The sequence below is a fragment of the Rhinoraja longicauda genome, chromosome 15 (assembly GCF_053455715.1).
Source record: "Rhinoraja longicauda isolate Sanriku21f chromosome 15, sRhiLon1.1, whole genome shotgun sequence".
NCBI classification, from domain to species: Eukaryota; Metazoa; Chordata; class Chondrichthyes; order Rajiformes; family Arhynchobatidae; genus Rhinoraja; species Rhinoraja longicauda.
In genome coordinates, this window is record NC_135967.1 from 50,398,408 (window position 1) to 50,423,924 (window position 25,517).

At 50.3% G+C, this 25,517-nt stretch overlaps 2 pseudogenes; one reads left to right on the forward strand and one right to left on the reverse strand.

The window, feature by feature from the left end:
- LOC144600732 (interferon-inducible GTPase 5-like) overlaps positions 1-25,517 on the forward strand; it is a 41,080-nt pseudogene that overhangs the window by 8,130 nt on the left and 7,433 nt on the right.
- Positions 12,764-12,854, reverse strand: LOC144600749 (U2 spliceosomal RNA; annotated as a pseudogene).

The following is a 25,517-nucleotide window of genomic DNA, read 5'->3' on the forward strand; positions in this document are numbered from 1 at the left end:
CAGTGATGGAAAAATTTCAATTAGGTGAAAATTTTTGTTCATGGGTGAAACTTTTATATGCATCCCCAACAGCTAGAATATTAACTAATCAAATGCTGTCATCCAAATTTCATTTATTTAGGGGTTGTAGACAAGGATGCCCACTATCTCCGCTTCTATTTGCCCTTGTTATAGAACCACTTGCTGAGAGTATTAGATCAAATCCAGACATTCACGGTTATAACACTAAACATACAACCAATAAAATTTCTTTATATGCGGATGATGTATTAATATGCATTACGAAGCCAGAAATTAGCATTCCGAATTTATTAAATCTCATAACTCAATTTGGTTCATTTTCAGGTTATAGAATTAACTGGTACAAAAGTGAAATTATGTCTGTCTTAGATAGAGGATTTGCTCAATGGAAAAGTTATGGAATTAAAAGGGTGGGAGATCTTTATCATAAGGGAACTTTTCTTTCTTTTCAGGATTTACAGCAGAAGTACGGATTACATGTTAATAATTATTTTAGATATTTACAACTTAGAGATTATGTAAAATTACACATGCAAGAATATAAGTTTAGAGGTCCAGAAACTCTTGATGTATGCCTGAATCGACATTATAATTCAAATAAATTAATATCCTTTATTTATAATACTCTCCTAGATACTGACATTCCGTCATCAGAATCTTATAGACGAGCATGGGAGGACGAATTGAATCAACTCATAATGCAAGATATATGGGATGAAAGTTTACAACATATACACCAATGTTCATTAAATACTAGACATTCCTTAATACAATTTAAAATAATACATTGATTACATTATTCGAAGACGAAATTAAATAGGATTTTTCCTAGTATCTCTCCTATTTGTGATAAATGTCAATTTCAAGAAGCTAATTTAACATATTTTCGTAACTTACATAAAAATGCAAAATTTCTGGTTGGAGATTTTTAAAATAGTTTCTAAAGTTATCAACAAGCAATTGGATATGGATCCAAAATTAATTATATTAGGATTATCAGAACATACTACAAACTTTACAACAAGTCAGGTACATTTTCTTGATTACAGTTTAATAACTGCGAAAAAATTAATACTTAAATTTTGGAAAAAAACAATAACCCCCACAATTAAAATGTGGACTATGGAAATAAGAGACCCTGCATTTGGAAAAAATAAGATTTGCCTTAATTGACAAACCTGAGTTATTTTTTAAAATATGGTCTCCATTTATTGAATTTTTAGAAAAGTAAATGGGTTTGGCACAGGACTAAAATAAAAATTTAAAATTAAAAGTTGAAACTTGAGTTTAGGGTTGGATGTGGTTATTGTCTCCCGGATCTACCCCCTTTAATTTTTATAGTTATACCTTTTTTTAAATTTTCTTATTCTCTCTTCCCAATAGTTTAGTTTTTTTTTCTTTCTTCTTTATTTTTTATTTTCTCTATAAAAATTTAAAAATTGAAGCTATGTAAGAACTTTGTAACAAATTTGTCTTTTATTTCTATTTGTACATATGCTTTTCAAAAATAAAAATATTTAAAAAAAAATAATTTAAAAAAAGAAACATAAAATTCATAAGGGGTTGGAGAGGCTAGATGCGGGAAGATTGTTCCCGATGTTGGGGGAGTCCAGAACCAGGGGTCACAGCTTAAGGATAAGGGGGAAGTCTTTTAGGTCCGAGATGAGAAAACATTTCTTCACACAGAGAGTGGTGAGTCTGTGGAATTCTCTGCCACAGAAGGTAGTTGAGGCCAGTTCATTGGCTATATTTAAGAGGGAGTTAGATGTGGCCCTTTTTGCTAAAGGGATCAGGGGGTATGGAGAGAAGGCAGGTACAGGCTACTGAGCTGGATGATCAGCCATGATCATATTGAATGGCGGTGCAGGCTCGAATGGCCGAATGGCCTACTCCTGCACCTATTTTCCATGTTTCTATGTTTCAACCTCTCTGCTTTCCTCCAGCAGATCACACACAAGTGCAGACAAGGAGCAGCCCGTGTGCCCAGACCTCTCCCCCCAGGGCCGTGCTGGGACCACTGGATCATCACACAGGCGAGACAAGGAGAGACAGAGAATGGGAAATGCCAGCTCTAGGTATGTCCGCATACACCACACAATGTTACTTCTCCACCTCTCCTCCCTCACCTCAAGCACAGTGCTGGAGTAACTCAGCGGGTCAGGCAGCATCTCTGGGGACAGGTGGCGTTTCACAGAGTGCTGGAGTAACTCAGCGTGTCAGGCAGCATCTCTGGGGACAGGTGGCGTTTCACACAGTGCTGGAGTAACTCAGCGGGTCAGGCAGCATCTCTGGGGACAGGTGGCGTTTCGGGTCGGGACCCTTCTTCACTCTGATTGTGATTGGAGGGAGGCGGCTGGATGAGGATTGGGGCAGGACTAAGTCAGGCAAGTGATTGGTTGATGGATGTTGGGGGGAGGGGGGTGATGACTGAAGGAAGGCCAGTGATACAAAGACTGAGATAAGTGGAACCCGCATACATCACACAATGTTACTTCTCCACCTCTCCTCCCTTGTTAAAGTTTGATTCTAATAGACAGACAACAATACCATAAAGTGGTAAAACATTAGAGTCTTTATTACGCCAGTGGGAGTGGGAGAGCTGCAACTAGTATGCTCGCATACTAGCAGCCACTCGAAGACCCCACTCCCTTACAGAGTGTTTCAGCAACCTTTTTATGCACCAAATACAATGGGTTTTTAGAAGTGATAACAGAACCAGACACCCCACACAGGTGGTCTTGCAAGAGGATAGGAGTTCAATGAATCATCACCCACTATCACTGGCCATTGCCCGAGGTTAACAATTGAGTATATTAACATAAACACATCTTCCTGGGGCTCAACCTTGTGGTAATTGTTTAAGAGGCTCAAGTCTACTCGTGCTCTTCTGTATCCGTATCCTGTCCTTTGTAAGATTACAACACCCCTTCTGCAATCTCAAGCCAGCATCTACACAGAGGTAGACTTGCCGGCATCTGAGGTATGCATTTTAATTTAGTGACAGTTCATCTTCATGTAGCATTTGGTCACATACACCTTAACCCTTAAATCCCCTTTTCTCCTTTACATTCCCTCCTTTTATCATAACATGATAACTTATATTCTCCGCGAGGCACAGAATAATCAGATACATTTAACCATGTACAATGATGCAACTATCAGCAGCACAATCAAGCCATAGTGTACGACAGTTCCCCAGAGGTTTCCGAAAATGCTGAATGGCCATACGACCCTGGGGCCAGTCTCGTCATGGTAATGGGTCATTTCTTCCCCAACCTGCTTGATCTTAGTTACTTCTTGCGATATGTGAGCAGCCAGGTTGGTGATGTTGGATGATTCGTCGGGAATATAAGTGCAACATTCTCTTCCCACTAAAGCACATTGTCCCACACTTTTCAGCCAGAATAAAATCTAATGCCATACGGTTGTGCAGTCCACAGTACAGAGTGCCACCACTTCGGCTGTCAGAGAGGTGGGGGCTTTCTGAGTGTCTGTGAACACCTCAGCCGTGGCATTTGCCAATCTTTCCATGACTGAGGCCATGTTAATCAGTTCGCGTGAAAGACGGGCTGTACCGTACAAGGGGAAAGCTATCATCCAGAATCGTTCAGATTCCGAGATACCCCGTTTGGACCTCGGGGGGTATATATGTCAGCCAGATGTTGCATGGTTCTCATATGCGGGACTATATACGTCAGATAGCAGCACCCCCTCCAATGAATGGGGCCCTTCAACCTCTCCCATCTCTGATCATCTCTAGGTGGCATCCCAGGTAACCAAGGGTATGCCCACGATCCACATACATAATAAGTACCATTCAATGGCTGAGATGGCCCTATGTGCCAGGTCGTGGTGCAAGTGCTGTTTCCCAGAAACACTCCGCTACCCTCTGTGTGACAATGGCAAGTGGCATTGACAGTTTGGTTGGGGTGAATGCCCAATTTGAGCCGTGGTATTTTCCATACTCTAGTCTCATTCACCATCCAGCCTGGTCCAAATGGGGGTATATACCATCCGGCAAAGATAGAGTTATTCCCCTCTACTGGTCCAGGGATGTATACTCTTGTATTATTGGGACCTTTATGGTATTGGCTTGTCCTTAAGCAGCCGCTGCCTCGGATGTCATTATGAAAGCAGTATACAGCCAGGACCTCAGTTATATTAAAGGGTATGGGAAAGAGCGGTATCCCTCCTCCACTGGTATGGGGGACTTGAGTACATACCCAGCATGCACTTGTATTGCTGTGGAGGGCAAAATCATAACTCATGGACAGAAAAACATTATTTCCTCTGGTCCAGCCCGCCCAGGCCAGCCCCAGGACGCCAAGAAGGATTACCAGTCCAATTTTTATCTTTAAAGTGTCCAATGCGTTTGCAATCAGTCAGGTGTATCCAGCGTGGATGATCCTCGACCTTGACCGCAGTGGGGGTGGTCAGAAGTACTTGGTGTGGCCCCTTCCACTGTGGTCCGAGTTTTTTCCGGTCCCAGTTTCTTATGAGCACATAATCCCCTGGCTGTGTGGACTCGTTTTCACACTCCATCGGCAATGGTTTCTGTGCTTCTCGTACCTGTGAATGCAACACTGACAAGGCATTGGTTAGATGCTGTGTGTATGTAATCAGTTCATCACTGAGAGCATGTAAATCTAAATTAACCTCCACGCTTTTTTTTCCGCCCCCCATGGGGTGCGTAGGGGACGGCCGTATACTACTTCAGCAGGGGTCCATTTGGTAGCCTCGGGTGGGGTGACCCTCATTTCAAAGAGGGCCCGGGGTAAAACCTTGATCCAGCTTTGCCCAGTTTCTTCTGCAAGTTTGGCTAGCTTTGTTTTGAGGGTCCCGTTTGCTCTTTCAACCACTCCCGCAGCCTGCGGATGGTGGACACAGTGGAATTGTTGCCTAATGTTAAAATGTCGGCACAATTCTTTGATAATTTTAGCAATAAAATGGGGCCCATTCCCCCACTGGAATTTAGAAGGATGAGAGGGGATCTTATCGAAACGTATAAAATTATTAAGGGGTTGGACACGTTAGAGGCAGGAAACATGTTCCCAATGTTGGGGGAGTCCAGAACCAGGGGCCACAGTTTAAGAATAAGGGGTAGGCCATTTAGAACAGAGATGAGGAAAAACTTTTTTAGTCAGAGAGTTGTGAATCTGTGGAATTCTCTGCCTCAGAAGGCAGTGGAGGCCAATTCTCTGAATACATTCAAGAGAGAGCTAGATAGAGCTCTTAAGGATAGCGGAGTCAGGGGGTATGGGGAGAAGGCAGGAACGGGGTACTGATTGAGAATGATCAGCCATGATCGCATTGAATGGCGGTGCTGGCTTGAAGGGCCGAATGGCCTTCTCCTGCACCTATTTTCTATTGTCTATTGTCCGAACTAATAACAGTGGGCAACCCAAAGTGAGGTACAATTTCTTTCAACAAAAGCTTTACTGTGGTTTCAGCCGTGGCATTAGTAGTTGGCAAGGCTTCAATCCACCGACTGAACAAATCTATAACTACTAAACAATATTTATAACACTGTGCCCGTGGTAACTCAATAAAATCAACCTGTATACACTCAAAGGGTCGGCGTGGCATTGGTGTAACCCCTTTTGGGCATTTTACCGCCTTGCCGGGGTTATTTATTTTGCAAATTGCACATTCTGAGGCTTGTTTTAAGGCCTCTTGGCGAATTTTGGGGTGCCACCAAGTTTCCTTTGCCATCCTTACCATTCCCTCCTTATCTGCGTGAGTAAGGGAGTGTATATAGGTTAAGAGAACAGGCAAAAACACATCAGGTACACAAGCTTGTCTGAGAGGGGTGAGCCAGAGCCCCGTCAGGGAGTCAATGGCACAGCCCTCTCGTTTCCATAGATGGCGCTGCGCGGCAGAGGCGTCCCCCTGCATTAACTTAACTTCCCCCATGTCTGGCAAGGCCGCTCTGTTTACAAGGAGTCTCGGTTCAGTTGGAACAACAGAATTAGAGGTGCAGGCTGCAGTACGGCAGTGATGTAGGGGTCTACACCACACCCGGGTTCGTTCTTCATCCCCGCCCTCTATAAACAGAGTCGCCATGCCAGACAATGAGTCCCCGGGGTCTCATAATCAATTGTTTATTGGCCGGCCCGCTAGGTCCCTTTTCCCTAGCTAATTGTTTCTTTTGTTCATCTAGCCAATCACATTCTACCTGTAACATTTCCCATCCCTTTAGGACACCCCCATCTGTACGTACCTCTCTCTATCCCTCTGCGACTTGCATTAGCTATCCAACTTTTATGGCGTGATTCATCCCACCTCTTTTGTGCCTCTTCCTTAAGAGAATTCCTTCATTCTCTTTTTCCATTTCTTCGCCGCTTCTCTTTCCCATATCAATTGCTCTGCCTCTTTAATTGTTTCTACATTCCACGTTCCCCCAATGGGCCAGGCTTCGTTTCCCAGCCTCTTTGTCAATGATGCCGACAATTGTCTATAATCTCTCCGTTTACGCGGATCTATATAACACATATGTTGCACTGGTGCACCACCATCAATTGTATCCAGGGCTTGCCCCATCGTTAGCCCTCCGAATATATATATATTTATATATATACACAATAGTGACAGACTCTGGCCTTCGTGGAGCCTTTCCCAAAGCCAGTTAGGTAGTCTGTCGTATCCAATTTAATAACTCATGTTCTTAACGTACCAGACCCGTAGTCTGCTGTACTCAATTTACATGAAATCAACAATCCAATTAATATAGTAATCTCTCTTACCGTAAGTTGTCTTCTATATAAACCAGATCGACCTCAGACGAGGGACCACGGTGTTCCCAAGAACTTTACTCGGAAGTTCAGACTCAACGGATCCGATAGTGCACTTTACTCCCTTCAAGGTCCCGGTCAAACCACAGCCACTTACTCAGTCTTTGGTGATGGTTCCATCGAGATCCTGCCGACTACGCCAATGTTAAAGTTCGATTCTAATAGACAGACAACAATACCATAAAGTGGTAAAACATTAGTCTTTATTACGCCAGCGGGAGTGGGAGAGCTGCAACTAGTATTTATTTATTTATTTATTTTTTATCAAAAAATACTTTATTCAAATAATAAATATCATTCACAAAACATATTCTTAAACAAGCCCATCCGACATTTCCAGAGGTTACATTTGATACAGACATTCACTTAGACATTTACTTACATTTAGACATTTACCCAGTATCCCTTATTTGGAGGGGCGTCTCTCTCCACCACACCCTGCCCCCCCATGTCCAGCAGCGGAAGGACCCTAGACTGTGGTCCTCCCCCACAGGGCCTTAGCGTTGGCTGCACCGAGCTTCAGTGCATCCCTCAGCACGTACTCCTGCAGTCTGCAGCGGGCCAGTCGGCAACATTCCTTGACGGACAGCTCGCTCCGCTGGGAGGTCAACAAGGATCGGGCAGACCAAAGAGCGTCTTTCACCGAGTTGATGACCTTCCAGCAGCACTCGATGTCAGTCTCGGAATGCGTCCCTGGGAACAGTCCGTAGAGCACAGTGTCCTCTGTGACGGAGCTGCTCGGAATGAATCGTGACAGGGACCCCTGCAGACCTCTCCAGACTCTCTTGGCAAATCCACACTCTGTGAAGAGGTGGGCCACCGTCTCCTCTCCGTAGCAGCCGTCCCGAGGGCAGCGTGCGCTGGTAGTGAGGCTCCGGCGGTGCAGGAAGGATCTGACTGGGAGGGCTCCCCTCACCGCCAGCCAAGCCAGGTCTTGGTGCTTGTTGGTGAGTTCTGGCGATGAGGCATTTTGCCAGACAAGCTGGGCAGTCTGTTCTGGGAACCACGCCACAGGATCCATGGAGTCATTCCCCTGCAGTGCCTGCAGGACGTTCCGTGCTGACCACTGCCCGATGGACTTGTGGTCAAAGGTGTTGGTCCGGAAGAACCTGTCCACAAACGACAGATGGTTCGGCAATGTCCAGCTGACTGGCACATTGCGTGGCATCTGCGCCAGGCCCATCCTTCGCAACACCGGGGACAGGTAGAACCTCAGCAGGTAGTGGCATTTGGTGCCCACGTGCCTTGGCTCTATGCTCCGCCTGATGCAGCCACACACGAAAGTGGCCATCAGAATGAGGGCGACGTTGGGCACGTCTTTACCCCCGTTGTCTGCCGACTTGTGCATTGTGGCTCGTCGCACCCGGTCCATCGCCGACCCCCAGATGAAACGGAAAACGGCCCGGGTGATCCCCTTGGCGTAGGAGGGAGGGACGGGCCACACTTGCGCCAAGTACAGCAGCCCCGAGAGCACCTCACACCTGATGACCAGGTTTTTCCCCGTGATGGAGAGGGAGCGCTGCTTCCACAGCTCCAGCTTCTTCCCCACCCTGGCTATCCACTCCAGCCAATTTTTGTTACATGCCCCAGCCTTCCCGAACCAGATCCCCAGCACCTTCAGGAAGTCAGGCTTGATGGTGAAGGGGATGGAAGATCGGTCAGGCCAGTTGCCAAAGAGCATGGACTCGCTCTTCCTGTGGTTTACCCTGGCCCCCGTGGCCAACTCAAACTGGTCGCAGACGCTGATCAGTCTGCGGACCGACCCTGGATCCGAGCAGAAGACGGCGACATCGTCCATGTACAGGGAGGCCTTGACCTGAGTGCCCCCACTGCCTGGCAATGTCACTCCTCTTATGCTCGCATCCTTCCTGATGGATTCGGCAAAGGGCTCAATGCAACAGACGAACAAGACAGGGGAGAGAGGGCAACCCTGCCTGACTCCAGACCTGACGGGGAAGCTGTCTGATTCCCACCCATTAATTTGGACTGCACTACAGATATCGGTGTAGAGCAGTTGTATCCACTTCCTGATTCCCTCCCCAAAGCCCATTTTGGAGAGCACGTCCCTCATGTACGTGTGCGATATCCTGTCGAAGGCCTTCTCCTGGTCCAAGCTAACCAGGCAGGCATCCACCCGTCTGTCCTGCACGTAGGCAATGGTATCTCTCAGCAGCACCAGGCTGTCTGAGATTTTCCTGCCAGGTACAGCACAGGTTTGGTCCGGGTGGATCACCTGTCCCAGAGCAGACTTGGCCCGGTTGGCGATGGCCTTAGACAGGATCTTGTAATCTACATTCAACAATGTGATGGGTCTCCAATTCCTTAAGTCATTCATCTCTCCCTTCTGCTTGTAGATTAGGGTGATGCTGCCCTTCCTCATAGAGTCTGACATGCTGCCGGCTAGAAGTATATCATTGTACACTTCCAGCAGGTCCGGGCCCACCCAGTCCCACAGAGCCGAGTACAACTCTGCCGGTAAGCCATCGCCTCTGGGAGTTTTACTCGAGTCAAAGGAACGGATGGAGCCAGTCAGCTCCTCCAGGGTCAGTGGTTAGTCCAGACTCTCCCGCTTGCTGTCGTCCAAGACTTCCGTGATGGAGGACAGGAAGTTCTGGGAGGCGGTGCTGTCTGTGGTCTTTACATCGTACAGATCCTTATAAAAGGATCTGCAGATCTTGAGCATGTCAGACTGCGAGGATGTTACCGAGCCGTCCTCCTCCCTAAGGCTTTTGATCACAGAGCTCCCCCTGTGAACCTTATGGAAGAAGTAACGTGAGCACGTCTCATCCTGCTCAACATGGCGGACCCTGGACCGGAAGATGATCTTGGAGGATTCAGAGGTAAAGAGCCGAGCTTGCCGGCCCTTCAACTCTCTCAGTTCCTCCCTCACATCCACCCCTCTCCTCTGCAGAAGAAGCAGTTGCTGCAAATCTGTCTGGAGTTGACACAATTCCCTCTTACCCTGTCTTGCTCTCTGAACACCTTTGGAGACGAAGAACTTCTTGATGTTCTCCTTTGTTGCCTCCCACCAGAGTGTTGGGGAGTCAAAGAGGGGCCTCACAGTTCTCCAACATGCGTAGTCCCTCTTTAGCTCGTCAACGTTCTCCGGGGTCAACAGCTCCACATTTAACTTCCACGTCCCTCTGCCCGCCTTCCGGTCCTCCTGTAGGTGACAGGTGGCCTGAAGGAGGCAGTGGTCAGAGAAGAACACCGGCGCGAGGTCGGTGTGTCTGACCGTGATGGCCCTCGATGTGAAGAGGAAGTCTATCCGGGACTGGGCTGAACCGTTCGGTCCTGACCAGGTGAACCGTGGCTGGACTCCGCCTGCAGGGTCACTGAAGGCGTCGCGCAGCTTTGCATCTTTGACCGTCTCCACCAGGAGTTTGGAGGTGCCGTCCAGTCTGTGGTTGGCACTGCCGGATCGTCCAGCCGCATCGATGATGCAGTTGAAGTCACCGGCCAGAACGAGCGGTCTAGACGTGGCCAGCAGCGGTGGGAGCTGCTGGAGGACGGCCACCCGCTCGCTCCACCTGGGTGAGGCATACACATTAATCAGCCGGAGCGGAGAACCACGGTACATTACATCCACCACCAGGAGACGCCCCCCCACCACCTCCCTTACCTCAGTGATGGTGAAGCCCCCTCCCCGCAGCAAGATCCCCAGACCCGACGCACGACAATCATTGCCCCCCGACCATACCGACAGTCCGTGGGGCCACCATCGCGACCACCTCCGATAGCAGCGAAGGTGTGGCAGCCCGCAGTCTTGTAGAAAAGTCACATCCGCCTTTACCTTGGCCAGGTACTGCAAGGCGTTGACACATCGCGCAGTGCTCTTCACACTGCGCACGTTTAAGGATGCCAGTTTCAGCTCCATTGTCCTTTAGAGTTCCAGGCGATCCTCCCGCATGCCAATCATCTGGCTGAGTTCCTGCACATTTTTGTCGCACAGGTAGTGGTACAGGCTGGTGGCTTCCTCAGCACAGGGTGTATTTTCTGGAGAGGCCACTGCGCTGCTCCCAGTTTCCTGGAGCTGGGGCCCATTGGCCACTGCGCTGCTCCCAGTTTCCTGGAGCTGGGGCCCATTGGCCACTGCACTGCTCCCGGTCTCCCGGAGCTGGGGCCCATTGGCCGTTGTGCCGCTCCCGGTCTCCCGGAGCTGTGGTCCATTTGCCGTTGTGCCGCTCACGGTCTCCCGGAGCAGGGGCCCATTGGCCGTTGTGCCGCTCCCGGTCTCCCGGAGCTGTGGCCCATTGGCACTGCTCCCAGTCTCCTGGGGCTGGGGCCCATTGGCCGTTGTGCCGCTCACGGACTCCCGGAGCAGGGGCCCATTGGCCGTTGTGCCGCTCACGGTCTCCTGGGGCTGGGGCCCATTGGCCGTTGTGCCGCTCACGGTCTCCTGGGGCTGGGGCCCATTGGCCGTTGTGCCGCTCACGGTCTCCTGGGGCTGGGGCCCATTGGCACTGCTCCCAGTCTCCTGGGGCTGGGGCCCATTGGCCGTTGTGCCGCTCACGGTCTCCCGGAGCAGGGGCCCATTGGCCGTTGTGCCGCTCACGGTCTCCTGGGGCTGGGGCCCATTGGCCGTTGTGCCGCTCACGGTCTCCTGGGGCTGGGGCCCATTGGCCGCTGCACTGCTCCCATTCTCCTGGGGCTGGGGCCCATTGGCACTGCTCCCAGTCTCCTGGGGCTGGGGGGCAACAGACACGTTCTTTCTCTTACCTTCCTCCTCCCCCGTTTTCTTCCTCTGCCTCTGCTTCCGTTGTCGGCTCCTCCCGGTCGTCTCATCCTCCGACGCGGAGAGGCTGCTGGCTTCGTCCTGGGAGAGGACTCTTTTTTGGGACTTGCTTGCCCCCTCCGGCTTTTTCTCCGTGCGCACAGCCTTCAATGTGTTCCTCGACTGTACCACCTTCTATTCCTCCTCTTCCTGTTCCCCCTCTTCCATCGACTCACCCTCGTGGGGAGGGGCCTGGGCGGCTCTGTCCTGCGGTTGGGGGCTCCTGGTGGTCGCGTTGTCATCGCCCCTGCTCTCCTTTCCTTTTTGGGCTTTTGCCGTGGTAGGAGGCGTCTCGTCCACCCTGGGGGTGCTGGCAGCGGCCCCTCTTATCGCCTGTGCATACGTGCTAGCTCTTTTTGGGCAGGCCCTGTAAAGGTGGCCTGCCTCCCCACACAGGTTGCAGCTCTTACTCTCTTTACATTCCCTTGTCTCGTGGCCTTCTAGTTTGCAGTTTCTGCAGACGACTGTCCTGCATTCTGCCGCCACGTGCCCAGGTTTGTTGCATTTCCTGCACACCCTGGGCTGCCCCACGTAAGTCATGTAGCCCCGGTTCCCTCTGATGGCGAACACCGAGGGAGGGTGGATGATGAATCACTTCCCGTCCACCCTCAGCTTCACCTTCACTTGCCTCTTGCTCGTCCAGATCCCGAACAAATCCTTTATATCCACACAGTTCCCGGCCCCTTCGACGTAGCGAGCAAGGAAGGTGAGGACATCCACGACGGGCACATGTGGATTAAACATGTGCACCGTGATCATCCGTTCCCTCTGGGTGGGGAGGGTGAAGAGCGGCTGCACCTTCAGGAGCGACAGCGGGGCTTCGTTCCCCTTCTCCCGGAAGTCCTGCAGCATCTTCTGCCATCCCGCAGGGTTCTGGAAGGAAACGTCGAAATATCCGTTACCTGGGAAGTCCTGGAGGCAGAAGATGTCCCCGGCCTTGAATCCACAGGCCTCCAGCAGCACCTTCTTGATGAAGAGGTCCCTTGAGAAAGGGGTCCCCTCCCTGAGGTCCTTCACCGATACACGCAGGGTATTCCGGATACCCTGCCCTCCAGCTCCACTTGCTGCTGCCATCCCACCTGGATAAAGGTGTTAGGTTGGTTACCCAACCAGCATGGATCCACCACTAAACCAGACACGTGCTCCTGACCTCCGCTCCTCGTTGATGATCCAATGCAGATACTGCTCTTATACTGTTCTTATAAGAACATTAGGTTGTGCAAGAACAGATACTACACTTGATCTTGGCCAAAAGGCCGAGAAGCGATCGTAGAGCACACCGATTCTCCCCTGCCAGGTATAAACACATCTTCCTAGTGCTCAACTTTAGAGTGATTGTAACGAGGCTCAGTCTATTAACATAAACACATCTTCCTGGGGCTCAACCTTGTGGTAATTGTTTAAGAGGCTCAAGTCTACTCGGTGCTCTTCTGTATCCATATCCTGTCCTTTGTAAGATTACAACACCCCTTCTGCAATCTCAAGCCAGCATCTACACAGAGGTAGACTTGCCGGCATCTGAGGTATGCATTTTAATTTAGTGACAGTTCATCTTCATGTAGCATTTGGTCACATACACCTTAACCCTTAAATCCCCTTTTCTCCTTTACACCCTCACCTCAAGCACAGTGCTGGAGTAACTCAACGGGACAGGCAGCATCTCTGGGGGACAGGTGGCATTTCACAGAGTGCTGGAGTAACTCAGCGGGTCAGGCAGCATCTCTGGGGACAGGTGGCGTTTCGGGTCGGGACCCTTCTTCACTCTGATTGTGATTGGAGGGAGGCGGCTGGATGAGGATTGGGACAGGACTGTCAGGCAAGTGAAAGACTAATGGATGTTGGGGGGGGGGGGGGGGGGGTGGGAGGTTATGACTGAAGGAAGGCCAGTGAGACAAAGACTGAGATGGGCCGAATGGCCTAATTCCACTCCTATGACTAGAGAAGAGGCGTGAAATGGGAAGCCGGAGGAATGGATAATTGTGGAAGGTGACGGGGAAGGGGGAAAGGGTGGGATTGTGGGAGAAATGGTGTGTATCCAGGTGGAGCAACGGGAAGAGAAGATGGAAAGGGAAAGAAGGTGCTTTATTTCAGTTGGTTTCATTTCAACTGGAAACTATCACCAAACATGTTTCCTTTCAGATACTTCTCACAGGATGAGCTCAACAAACTGAAGTCCGACTTCGAAACAAGTGGTGTGGAAAAGATTCAACCTCTGCAAGAGAAGAAGGTGAAAGAACTGGACAAGACCGAGCTGAACATCGCCGGGGGAGACAGGTGCAGGAAAATCCACCTTCATCAACACCATGAGAGGGCTTCATAGCTCAGATGTGGGAGCGGCTGCGGTTGGCACCACAGAAACTACAATGGAGCCAACCGGATACCCACATCCCAATCTGCCCAATGTCCGCTACTGGGACCTGCCGGGGATCGGATCTACACGATTCCCCGCGGATTCCTACCTGAAGGAAATGCAATTTAAAAAATATGATTTCTTCATCATAGTGACAGCTGGCCGATTCAAAGAGAATGATGCAAACCTTGCCAAGGAGATTAAGCAGCTGGGGAAGATATTCTACTTTGTTCGCTCTAAGATTGACGCTGACATTGATGCAATGCAGGAGGAAAGGGGGGAATTTGATGAAGATGCAGAACTGGAAAAGATCCGGAGTGACTGCGTCAGCCAGTTGGGAAAGGCCGGGATCCCTGATCCCATCGTGTTCCTGATATCCAGTTTTGAGAAGGATATGTATGATTTCCCTCAGTTTATGGAAGCACTTGCAGATGGTTTACCAAATATAAAGAAATCTGTCTTTGTCCTGGCCCGTCCCAACCTCAGTGTGGAGGTTATTCAGAAGAAAGGTGAGATTTTGAGGAACCGTGTCTGGATGTTGGCGATCATCTCGGGAGGAGTGGGAGCGGTCCCAGTCCCAGGTCTCTCTGCCGCATGTGACATTGGGATCCTGATTGGAGCGATAATCTATTTCCGTGAATGCCTGTGTCTGGATGATGCTTCTCTCCGCAGACTGGCCGAGAGAACAGGCACATCCGTGGGACAGCTGAAAGCCGCAGCTGATTCTTTCCTGCTGGGAGAAATATCTGCACCAGTAATAACATAGAAACATAGAAAATAGGTGCAGGAGGAGGCCATTCGACCCTTCGATCCAGCACCGCCATTCATTGTGATCATGGCTGATCGTCCCCAATCAATACCCCGTGCCTACCTTCTCCCCATATCCCTTGATTGCACTAACCCCTAGAGCTCTATCTAACCCTCTCTTAAATCCATCCAGTGATTTGGCCTCCACTGCCCTCTGTGGCAGAGAATTCCACAAATTCACAATCTCTGGGTGAAAAAGTTCCTTCTCACCTCAGTTTTAAATGGCCTCCCTTTTATTCTTAGACTGTGGCCCATGGTTCTGGACTCGCCCAACATTGGGAACATTTTTCCTGCATCTAGCTTGTCCAGTCCTTTTATAATTTGATATGTTTCTATAAGATCCCCTCTCATCCTTCTAAACTCCAGTGAATACAAGCCTAGTCTTTTCAATCTTTCCTCATATGTCAGTCCCGCCATCCTAGGGATCAATCTCGTGAACCTACGCTGCACTGCCTCAATTACAAGGATGTCCTTCCTCAAATTAGGAGACCAAAACTGTACACAATACTCCAGATGTGGTCTTACCAGGGCCCTATACAACTGCAGAAGGACCTCCTATACTGAAATCCTCTTGTTATGAAGGCCAACATTCCATTAGCTTTCTTCACTGCCTGCTGTACCTGCACGCCAACTTTCAGTGACTGGTGTACAAGGACACCCAGGTCTCGCTGCACCTCCCCCTTACCTAACCTAACTCCATTGAGATAATAATCTGCCTCCTTGTTTCTGCCGCTAAAGTGGATAACCTCACATTTATATTATACTGCATCTGCCACGCATCTGCCCACTCACTCAACCTGTCCAGGTCACCCTGCAACCTCCAAACATCCTATTCACAGTTTACACTGCCACCCAGCTTTGTGTCATCCGCAAACTTGCTAGTGTTGCTTCTAATTCCCTCTTCCAAATCATTAATATATATGGTAAACAGTTGCGGCCCTAACAACGGGGGAAGGGGGGACCTTCGTAGATTTCACCATCTATCGGTCCTCAGAGAGGGGAAGTATGCAGTGAGTTTTCTGCAAGAGACGCACACTGTTGTTAGTGACGAGCCCACCTGGGTCCTGGAGTGGGAGGGGGGGGGTCTACATGATCCACCTTAGCACAAAGTCAAGTGGGGTGGCTTTCCTGTTGGCCCCGACTTTCCAGCCAGAGATTGTGAAGGTGCAGGAAGTTGTGCCAGGCCGTTTGCTCTATCTGGCCGTGATCCTGGATGGCGTGCCGTTACATTTCATTAACGTGTACGCCCCCAGCACCGGCACGATGCAGGCGCGTTTACTTCAGGAGGTGACTGCTCTGCTGAGCACTATTGATTGAGGACAGTGCGTCTTCCTTGGGGGGATTTCAATTGTACCCTTGAGGCGCGAGATCGCTCTGGTATTCAGTGTGCCCCTGCAGTGGCGAAGAAGTTGAGAGGTGTGATTGAATCTTTCGAGCTGGTTGATGCGTGGCGGAATCTCCATCCTGATTCCAACGCGTTTTCGTGGAGGTCTAAGGGGGGTGGTTCCCGTATCGATCGTGTGTACATCTCCAGAGCGTATGTCTCCCGGGTCTCGGCGGCCTCTATGTGGCCGGTGCCGTGTTCGGACCATTGCCTGGTGCGGGTGGACTTTATTCCAGCGCGTGGACTTTATCCCGGGCTTCACCTTTCTTTCTCTCTCTGGAGAAAGGGCGAGGAGCCCGCAAACAGCTCGTCGAGCTGCTCGCAGACGATGGCTCCTCGGTCACAGACCCAGAGGGGATTAGTGCGTTAGTTCGGTCCATTTATGGAACTCTGTTCACCGCGGATGGTTTCAGCGGGGAGGCTCAGCGGGTTCTGTGGGAGGGGCTACCGACTATAGATAGAGGGGTGTTTGAACAGCTTGATGACCCCTTATCATTGGAGGAGTTGACTGGTGCCCTTCACCAGCTCAGGAGGGGTAAGTCCCCTGGGCTGGATGGGCTGACGGTTGAGTTTGTTAGAGCCTTCTGGGATGTCCTGGGGGGTGACTACATGAAGGTTCTGGGGGAGAGCCTGGCGACCGGGGAGATGCCCCTCTCGTGGCGCAGGGCAGTCGTTGTCCTGCTACCCAAGAAGGGCGAACTCCGCCTGTTGAAGAACTGGCGCCCGGTCTCTCTCCTCTGTACAGAGTATAAAGTCTTTGCACGGGCAATGCCAAATCGCCTGGGCTCCGTACTATCCCAACTGATCCACCCGGACCAGTCCTATACAATCCCTGGCTGGTCCATCCAAGATAACATCCACTTGGTTAGGGACCTGATCCATCTGGCCCAGGGCACTGGTCAGTCAGCAGCTTTTCTATCCCTGGATCAGGAGAAGGCTTTTGACAGGGTGGACCATGATTACCTCTTCGGGATACTGCAAGCGTTCGGTTTTGGACCGCATTTTGTGGCCCGGGTCCGGCTTTTGTACACCGCAGCAGAGTGTCTCGTGAGGATTAACGGTGCATTGTTGGCTCCCATTCGCTTTGGGAGGGGGGTACGCCAGGGGTGCCCCATGTCTGGGCAGTTGTACTCGGTCTGTGTGGAACCATTCCTGTGTCGTCTCTGGAGGCGGTTGGCAGGCCTGGTTCTACCAGGACCGGGGGTGGAGGTGGTTCTCTCGGCCTATGCCGATGACATTCTTCTTATGTTTACTGATCCTGTTGACCTGCGGAGGATGCATGAATGTCAGCAGGTGTTCTCAGCTGCTTCGTCCGCTAGGATCAACTGGAGTAAGTGCTCCGGACTTCTAGTGGGCCAGTGGCAGGTGGACTCTCTGCCGGAGGAGATGAAGGATTATGCGTGGAGCACCACGCACCTGCTCTACCTGGGGATCTACCTGAGTCCCACTGAAGATGCTTGGCCGGCGAACTGGCAGGAGCTAGAGACGAAAGTCGTCGCCCGGGTGGGACGCTGGTCAGGCTTGCTTGGAGTTCTTTCTTTCCAAGGTAGGGTGCTGGTCATAAACCAGCTGGTGGCCTCAATGTTATGGTACCGGCTGGCCACTCTTGTCCCGCCCTCTACCTTTGTAACTGCTGTAGAGAAGAGGTTAGTGGATTTCTTTTGGGGAGGGAGGAACCACTGGGTCTCAGCAGCAGTCCTGAGTATCCCGTTAGAGGAGGGTGGCCAGTCCTTGGTATGCGTGCGTACCCAGGTGACGGCTCTCCGTCTCAGGACTCTGCGGATGTACGTGTATGCGGAGCACCCTCCCAGGTGGCACGCTCTGGCCACGTATTTTTTCCGCCAGGGCCATTGCCTAAGGGGGGGTTTGGCGGCTCCCGGTGGCGGGCATCAGTCGACCCGCCACACGGGACATGCCAAGCTTTTACCGCGATGTGTTAAGAGTGAGGAATTTGGTCATCTTCAGTCAGCGTGTTGCTCCTCAGGGGGAGAGGGGTGTTGTGGCTGTGGGGGGGCCCGGTCCTCACCCTGTTGCGGTGGGTGTTGGGGAGCGGCGTGTGCTTGGAGTGATTCTGGCCGAGCTTACCCCCGCTCCGCCGGAACTGCTCATCGGGCCCAGGCTCCGGAATATTCCCCGGGAGCCGGCCCCACACAACTTGAGCCGCCTCTCCCAGATGCCCAGCGTGCCGTTCCGTGATGCAGGCAGACGTTTACTGTATAGGATGCTCCTGCACACTCTGCACCTCCTCGCCTTCGTCTTCCGTCCGGATACGCCTTGGCGATCCGTGTTGCCACCTGATGGCGGGGGTGGTCCCCAGTGGAGGTCTCTCTACAAGGGAGTCCTCCCCCTTTACATCGGGGACCTGGGGTGGAGAGTGTTGCACACAGCCGTGGTTTGTAATACATTTTTGAGCCGGTTCACGGACTCGCCGGCAGCCTGTATTTTCTGCGGCGAGGAAGAGTCCGTGTTCCACGTGTACATGGAGTGTGGGGTTCCACGTGTACATGGAGTGCGTGAGGTTGCTGCCCCTCTATGAGTATCTGAAGTACGAGTATTTTGGCTGCATTTCAGTCCTACGATCCTGGTGTTTGGGCTCGGGGCTGGGAGTGGGGAGGGCCGGTCAGGAGGGTGGGATTTCCCTGTCGGTTTGCTCCAGGGCCTGGCCAAGATGGCCACTCGTGGGTCCAGGCAGCGGGCGGTCGATGGTCACAACAGAGTCGGCTGCCCGCCCCTCTTCCTGGCCTATGTCCGTGCGCGCGTACCCCTAGAGAGGGAACACGCGGTGTCCACGGGGAATCTGGAGGCCTTCTGTGGGCGCTGGTCACTGCAGGGGGGTCCAGGCTATTGTAAAGAGAGATTGCACCATTGTACTGTATTGATTGATTGTTGTATTGTGACCATTGAGTGTTTATTTACTTTTTGGCATGCTGTATTATGTATTTGTGAATAAAGTCCTTGGAATGAAAAAAAAAGAGAGAGGGAGAGAGGGACTGAGCCGGGGGGGGGGGGGGGGGGGGGGGAGAGAGAGGGGCGAGCCACACAACTGTTTGTTCTGTTCGTCTCTGCCTCTTTCTCCTCTGACGATTGCGTGCAAGAACGAGTGCAGGTAGGGACAAGCGGTTGAAGCACAAACTGAGGCGAGTTGTCAGCACGACAGTGTGATGTTGAATGGAGTCATGCTTCACGGCAGCAACGTTCCGCTCAGCGCTCCGTGTAATCTGCTGCAAAGCGACTGAATCCCACAAAAAATGGGAAAACTTGAGACTTCCATCTGTGTGCATCCCCCCCCCCCATCCCCCATCACCAGCGCGGCGCTCTATTTTCGGAATGGGAGTGGTTTCAGAGAAGGGGCGTTGCAATCAATACAGATAATTCGTTGCAAATAGATTGGGAAACTTGATGGGGGAGCTACCGAGTGGCCGCTGGTGTTTGTTGCCACGTTAGCAGTCTGCCCGATTGTCCCGGGCACTAAACGAGAGAACGTGGCCGCTGTTGCCACAAGACTCCTTAACATCCAGTACAGCCAGAGCTGCACAAACTCCAGCCCCGCGGCCCCCTGTGGGCTGCGAGGAGGCTGAGTGCATTGCCTGCCCCTCTCTGAGACTTGTCCACAGGCATGGGACCCCCTCCCCCCCCCCCCCCCCATGCAGAATATCAAACCTCTCTCGGTGCCACATGAGAATCATAGAAACAGAGAACAATAAGTACAGGAGTCGGCCGTTCGAGCCAGCACCGCCATTCCATATAATCATGGCTGATCATCTAAAATCTGTACCCCGTTCCTGCTTTTTCCCCATATCCCTTGATTCCTTTAGACTTAAGAGCTAAATCTAACTCTATCTTGAAAACATCCAGTGAATTGGCCTCCACTGCCTTCTGTGGCAGAGAATTCCACAGATTCACAACTCTCTGGGTGAATTTTTTTTTCCTCATCTCAATCCTAAATGGCCTCCCCCTTATTCTTAAACTGTGACCCCCCTGGTTCTGGACATTGTTTCGGTACCTGCTCATTTCGATTGATCTCTTTTAGTGGGAGCATTTACAGGACAGAAATAGACCCTTCGGCCCAACTAGTCCCTGCCACATGTTGATGGTGGGGAATTTGCCACTGGTGAGTAACATTGTTCTCTATCAGATGTAATAGCTGAGGCCATTCGGACCATCGTCTACTCCGCCATTCAATCATGGCTGATCTATATCTCCCTCTTGACCCCATTCTCCTGTCTTCTCCCCATAACCCCTGACACCCATAACATTGGAGAATCTATCTCTGCCTGAGAGAACTCCATTGACTTGGTCTCCACAGCCTTCTTTGGCAATGAATTCCACAGATTCACCACCCTCTAACTAAAGAAATTCCTGCTCGTCTCCTTCCTAAAGGAACGTCCTTTAGTTCTGAGACTCTCCCACTAGTGGAAACACCCTCTCCACATCCACTCTACACAGGCTTTTCACTATTTGGTGAGCTTCAATGATGTCCCCATCATTCTCCTAAACTCCAGCGAGTACATGCCCACTTTCTAGTAGATTGCATTAAACCCATCCTGATTAAGTGTGATATTCCCAATAGCCTCAGGGATTTCTGGTACAGAACAAACCAGCACTCATTCTCTCACTACTTTCCTCTTGAAGGAGAAGACTCGCACATCCAAGGACGAAGAGGAGTTCTGATCCCCGACCTCACCTCAGCGCAGCGCGAGGATCACAGGATCATCACACAGGCCGGCAGCGACACACAGAGATCAGAAATGGGAGGAGGCAGCTCCAGGTAGGTCCGGACACGCTGCACCTTGTCACCCTGTCTCCCTGTCACCTTGTCTCCCTGTCACCTTAGAAACATAGAAACATAGAAAATAGGTGCAGGAGTAGGCCATTCGGCCCTTCGAGCCTGCACCGCCATTCAATATGATCATGGCTGATCATTCAGCTCAGTAGCCTGTACCTGCCTTCTCTCCATACCCCCTGATCCCTTTAGCAAAAAGGGCCACATCTATCTCCCTCTTAAATATAGCCAATGAACTGGCCTCAACTACCTTCTGTGGCAGAGAATTCCACAGACTCACCACTCTCTGTGTGAAGAAATGTTTTCTCATCTCGGTCCTAAAAGACTTCCCCCTTATCCTTAAGCTGTGACCCCTGGTTCTGGACTCCCCCAACATCGGGAACAATCTTCCCGCATCTAGCCTCTCCAACCCCTTAAGAATTTTATATGTTTCTATAAGATCCCCCCTCAGTCTTCTAAATTCCAGCGAGTACAAGCCCAGTCTATCTAGTCTTTCCTCATATGTAAGTCCCGCCATCCCAGGGATCAATCTGGTGAACCTTCTCTGTACTCCCTCTAAGGCAAGAACGTCTTTCCTCAGATTAGGAGACCAAAACTGCACACAATACTCCAGGTGCGGTCTCACCAAGGCCCTGTACAACTGCAGCAGAACCTCCATGCTCCTAAACTCAAATCCTCTTGCTATGAATGCCAACATACCATTCGCTTTCTTCACTGCCTGCTGCACCTGCATGCTTGTTTTCAATGACTGGTGCACCATGACACCCAGGTCACGTTGCATCTCCCCTTCTCCCAATCGGTCACCATTCAGGTAATACTCTGCTTTCCTGTTCTTGCCGCCAAAGTGGATAACCTCACATTTATCCACATTATATTGCATCTGCCATGCATTTGCCCACTTGCCTAATCTATCCAAGTCACTCTGCAGCCTCCTAGCATCCTCCTCGCAGCTAACACTGCCACCCAGCTTCGTGTCATCCGCAAACTTAGAGATGTTGCATTCAATTCCCTCGTCCAAATCATTAATATACACTGTAAATAACTGGGGTCCCAGCACTGAGCCTTGCGGTACCCCACTAGTCACTGCCTGCCATTCCGAAAAGGACCCGTTTATTCCTACTCTTTGCTTCCTGTCCGCCAACCAATTTTCTATCCACCTCAACACTGAACCCTCAATACCGTGTGCTTTAAGTTTGTACACCAATCTCCTATGTGGGACCTTGTCGAAGGCCTTCTGAAAGTCCAGATATAACACATCGACTGGTTCTCCCTTATCCACTCTACTAGTTACCTCCTCGAAAAATTCTATAAGATTCGTCAGACATGATTTGCCTTTGGTAAATCCATGCTGACTTTGTCCGATGATTTCAGCACTTTCCAAATGTAATGCTATCACATCTTTAATAACTGACTCTAGCATTTTCCCCACTACCGATGTTAGGCTAACTGGTCTATAATTCCCCGTTTTCTCTCTCCCTCCCTTTTTAAAAAGTGGGGTTACATTAGCTACCCTCCAGTCCTCAGGAACTACTCCAGAATCTAAAGAGTTTTGAAAAATTATCACTAATGCATCCACTATTTCTGAGGCTACTTCCTTAAGCACTCTGGGATGCAGCCTATCTGGCCCTGGGGATTTATCTGCCTTTAATCCATTTAATTTACCTAACACCACTTCCCGACTAACCTGGATTTCGCTCAGTTCCTCCATCTCTTTAGACCCCCGGTCCCCCGCTATTTCCGGCAGACGGTTTATGTCTTCCTTAGTGAAGACAGAACCAAAGTATTTGTTCAATTGGTCTGCCATCTCCTTGTTCCCTATGATCAATTCACCTGTTTCCGACTGCAAGGGACCTACATTTGTCTTAACTAATCTTTTTCTCTTGACATATCTATAAACCTTGTCTCCCTGTCACCCTGTCACCCTGTCACCCTGTCACCCTGTCACCCTGTCTCCCTGTCACCCTGTCACCCTGTCACCCTGTCTCCCTGTCACCCTGTCTCCCTGTCTCCCTGTCACCCTGTCTCCCTGTCACCCTGTCACCCTGTCACCCTGTCACCCTGTCGCCCTGTCACCCTGCATCTCCTTGCCTCAGTACAACCTGCCAGCGCAGGGCATGGCCAGTGCTCAGATTGCCCATTGTTACAGGAGAGAGCTCGTTGATCGGCAACTGAAGTCCTTTCTCTTTGCATTTAATCTCTTTTCACGATGTAGACATTGGAGTCAAGACAACCAATTCATATCCCTTTTTAACTGCCCTGAGCAAGTGGCCCGGTCATACTTCCTCAATAGCTGAGTCCTTCCTTCAGAAGGAATAGTGATATCATTCATAAGCAGCATCCTGTGCATGCTAATGGTGGCAGCATACCTTTGCACTAAAATGCTTGTTGGTGAAGGGTTTGGGGTTTGGAGTTGTTCTCAGAGTAGCTCAGGTAAGTAGCAGCATGGCATCTTGTGCTTGGCACACAGTGAACCCATTGTGTGTTGGTCGTGGAAGATGTGACCATTTTGAGTGTGGGACGGTGCACAGTGTTGTTTGAGCTGTGCTCATTGCAGGCAAGTGGGGAAGATGGATCTGTGGTTGCAGCTTTACCCAGAACATTCCTGACCCCAACCTTGTGGTTAGTGGATAGACTTGCAGTGTCGTGATGTGGGCCAGTCAGTGCAGGATCAGGCCTTTCAGCCCACAATGTCTCTGCTGAACATAATGCCAAGGTAAACTAATTTCATCAGCCAACACATGATCTACATCCCTCCATTCCCTGCATACCCATGTGCCTCGCCAAAAGCCTCTTAGACGCCACTGCCATATCTGTTTATACCACCACCCTATGTGGTACGTTCCAGGCACCCATTACTCTCCAGTGTAAAAACTTGCCCTATAAATGATCTTTACACCTTAGTCCTTTAACCTGAAAGCTATGCTAGGTATTCTTTGACATTTCCATCCGGGGAAAAAGATTCTGTCCATTGGGTATCCCCTTCAACCTCTAGCATTCGGGAGAAAAATATCCAAATTTGTCCAACCTATCCTGATAGCAAATACCTCTAATCCCGGCACCATTCTGGTAAACGTGGTATGCACTTTCTCCAGGGCCATCGCATCCTTCCTCCAATGGTTGAGTGGAACTGCAGGCGATACTCCAAATGACCATGTTCATGGTCTGACAGGAGCAGAATTAGGCCATTTGGCCCATCAAGTCGACACCGCCAGTCAATCATGGCTGATCTATCTCTCCCTCCTAACCCCATTCTCCAACCTTTTCCCCATAACACCTGACACTCTACCCAGGCCTTTCACTAAGTTTCAATGAGGCCTCCCCCTCATTCTTTTAAAGTGCTGTGGTGGAGGCCTGGTGCTGTCAAATGCTCATCATGTGTTAACATACTCATTCCAGGGATCATTCTTGTAAACCTCCTTTGGACTCTCCTGAGCCAGCACATCCTTCCTCAGATAATGAGAGGATTTCAGTATAGGTGTAAAGAGGTTCATCTGCAGTTGTACAGGGCCCTGGTAAGACCACATCTGAAGTATTGTGTACAGTTTTGGTCTCCTAATTTGAGGAAGGACATCCTTGTAATTGAGGCAGTGCAGCGTAGGTTCACGAGATTGATCCCTGGGATGGCGGGACTGTCATAGGAGTAAAGATTGAAAAGACTAGGCTTGTATTCACTGGAGTTTAGAAGGATGAGAGGGGATCTTATAGAGACATATAAAATCATAAAAGGACTGGACAAGTTAGATGCAGGAAAAATGTTCCCAATGTTGGGCGAGTCCAGAACCAGGGGCCACAGTCTTAGAATAAAGGGGAGGCCATTTAAAACAGAGTTGAGAAGGAATGTTTTCAGCCAGGGAGTTGTGAATTAGTGGAATTCTCTGCCACAGAGTGCAGGCCAAATCACTGGATGAATTTAAGAGAGTTAGATAGAGCTCTGGGGGCTAGCAGAATCAAGGGATATGGGGAGAAGTTGGGCACAGGTTACTGATTGTGGATGATCAGGTATGATCACAATGAATGGTGGTGCTGGCTCGAAGGGCCAAATGGCCTCCTCCATGCACCTATTTTCTATGTTTCTATATAGGGCCAAAAATTGCTCACAATACTCCAATTGCAGCCTGACCAGCGTCTTACAGAGCCTCAGCATTAAATCCCTGTTTGTGTATGTTGGTCCTCTTGAAATAAATGCTGCCTTTGTGTTTGCCTCCCTTACTACCGATTCAACTTGCAAATTAACTTTTTGGGAATCCTGCACCAGGACTCCCAAGTCCCTTTCCATCTCTGATTTGTGGATTCTCTCGCCATTTAGAAAATGGTGTACGCCTTTATTCCTATTATTAAAATGAATGAGTCCATAGTTTGCTACACTGTATTCCATCTGCCACTTCTTTGCCCACTCTCCCAACCTGTCCAAGTCCTTCTGTAGAGTCCTGGCTTTCTCTACACTACCTCCCCTCCACCTATTTTCGTATCATCTGCAAACTTGGCCACAAAGCCTTCGATCCCCTCATCCAAATATTAATAGCCCCAGCACTGACCCGTGCGGAACTCCACTGGTCACTGGCAGCCAACCAGAAAAAGCCCCCTTTATTGCCACTCTTTGCCTTGTG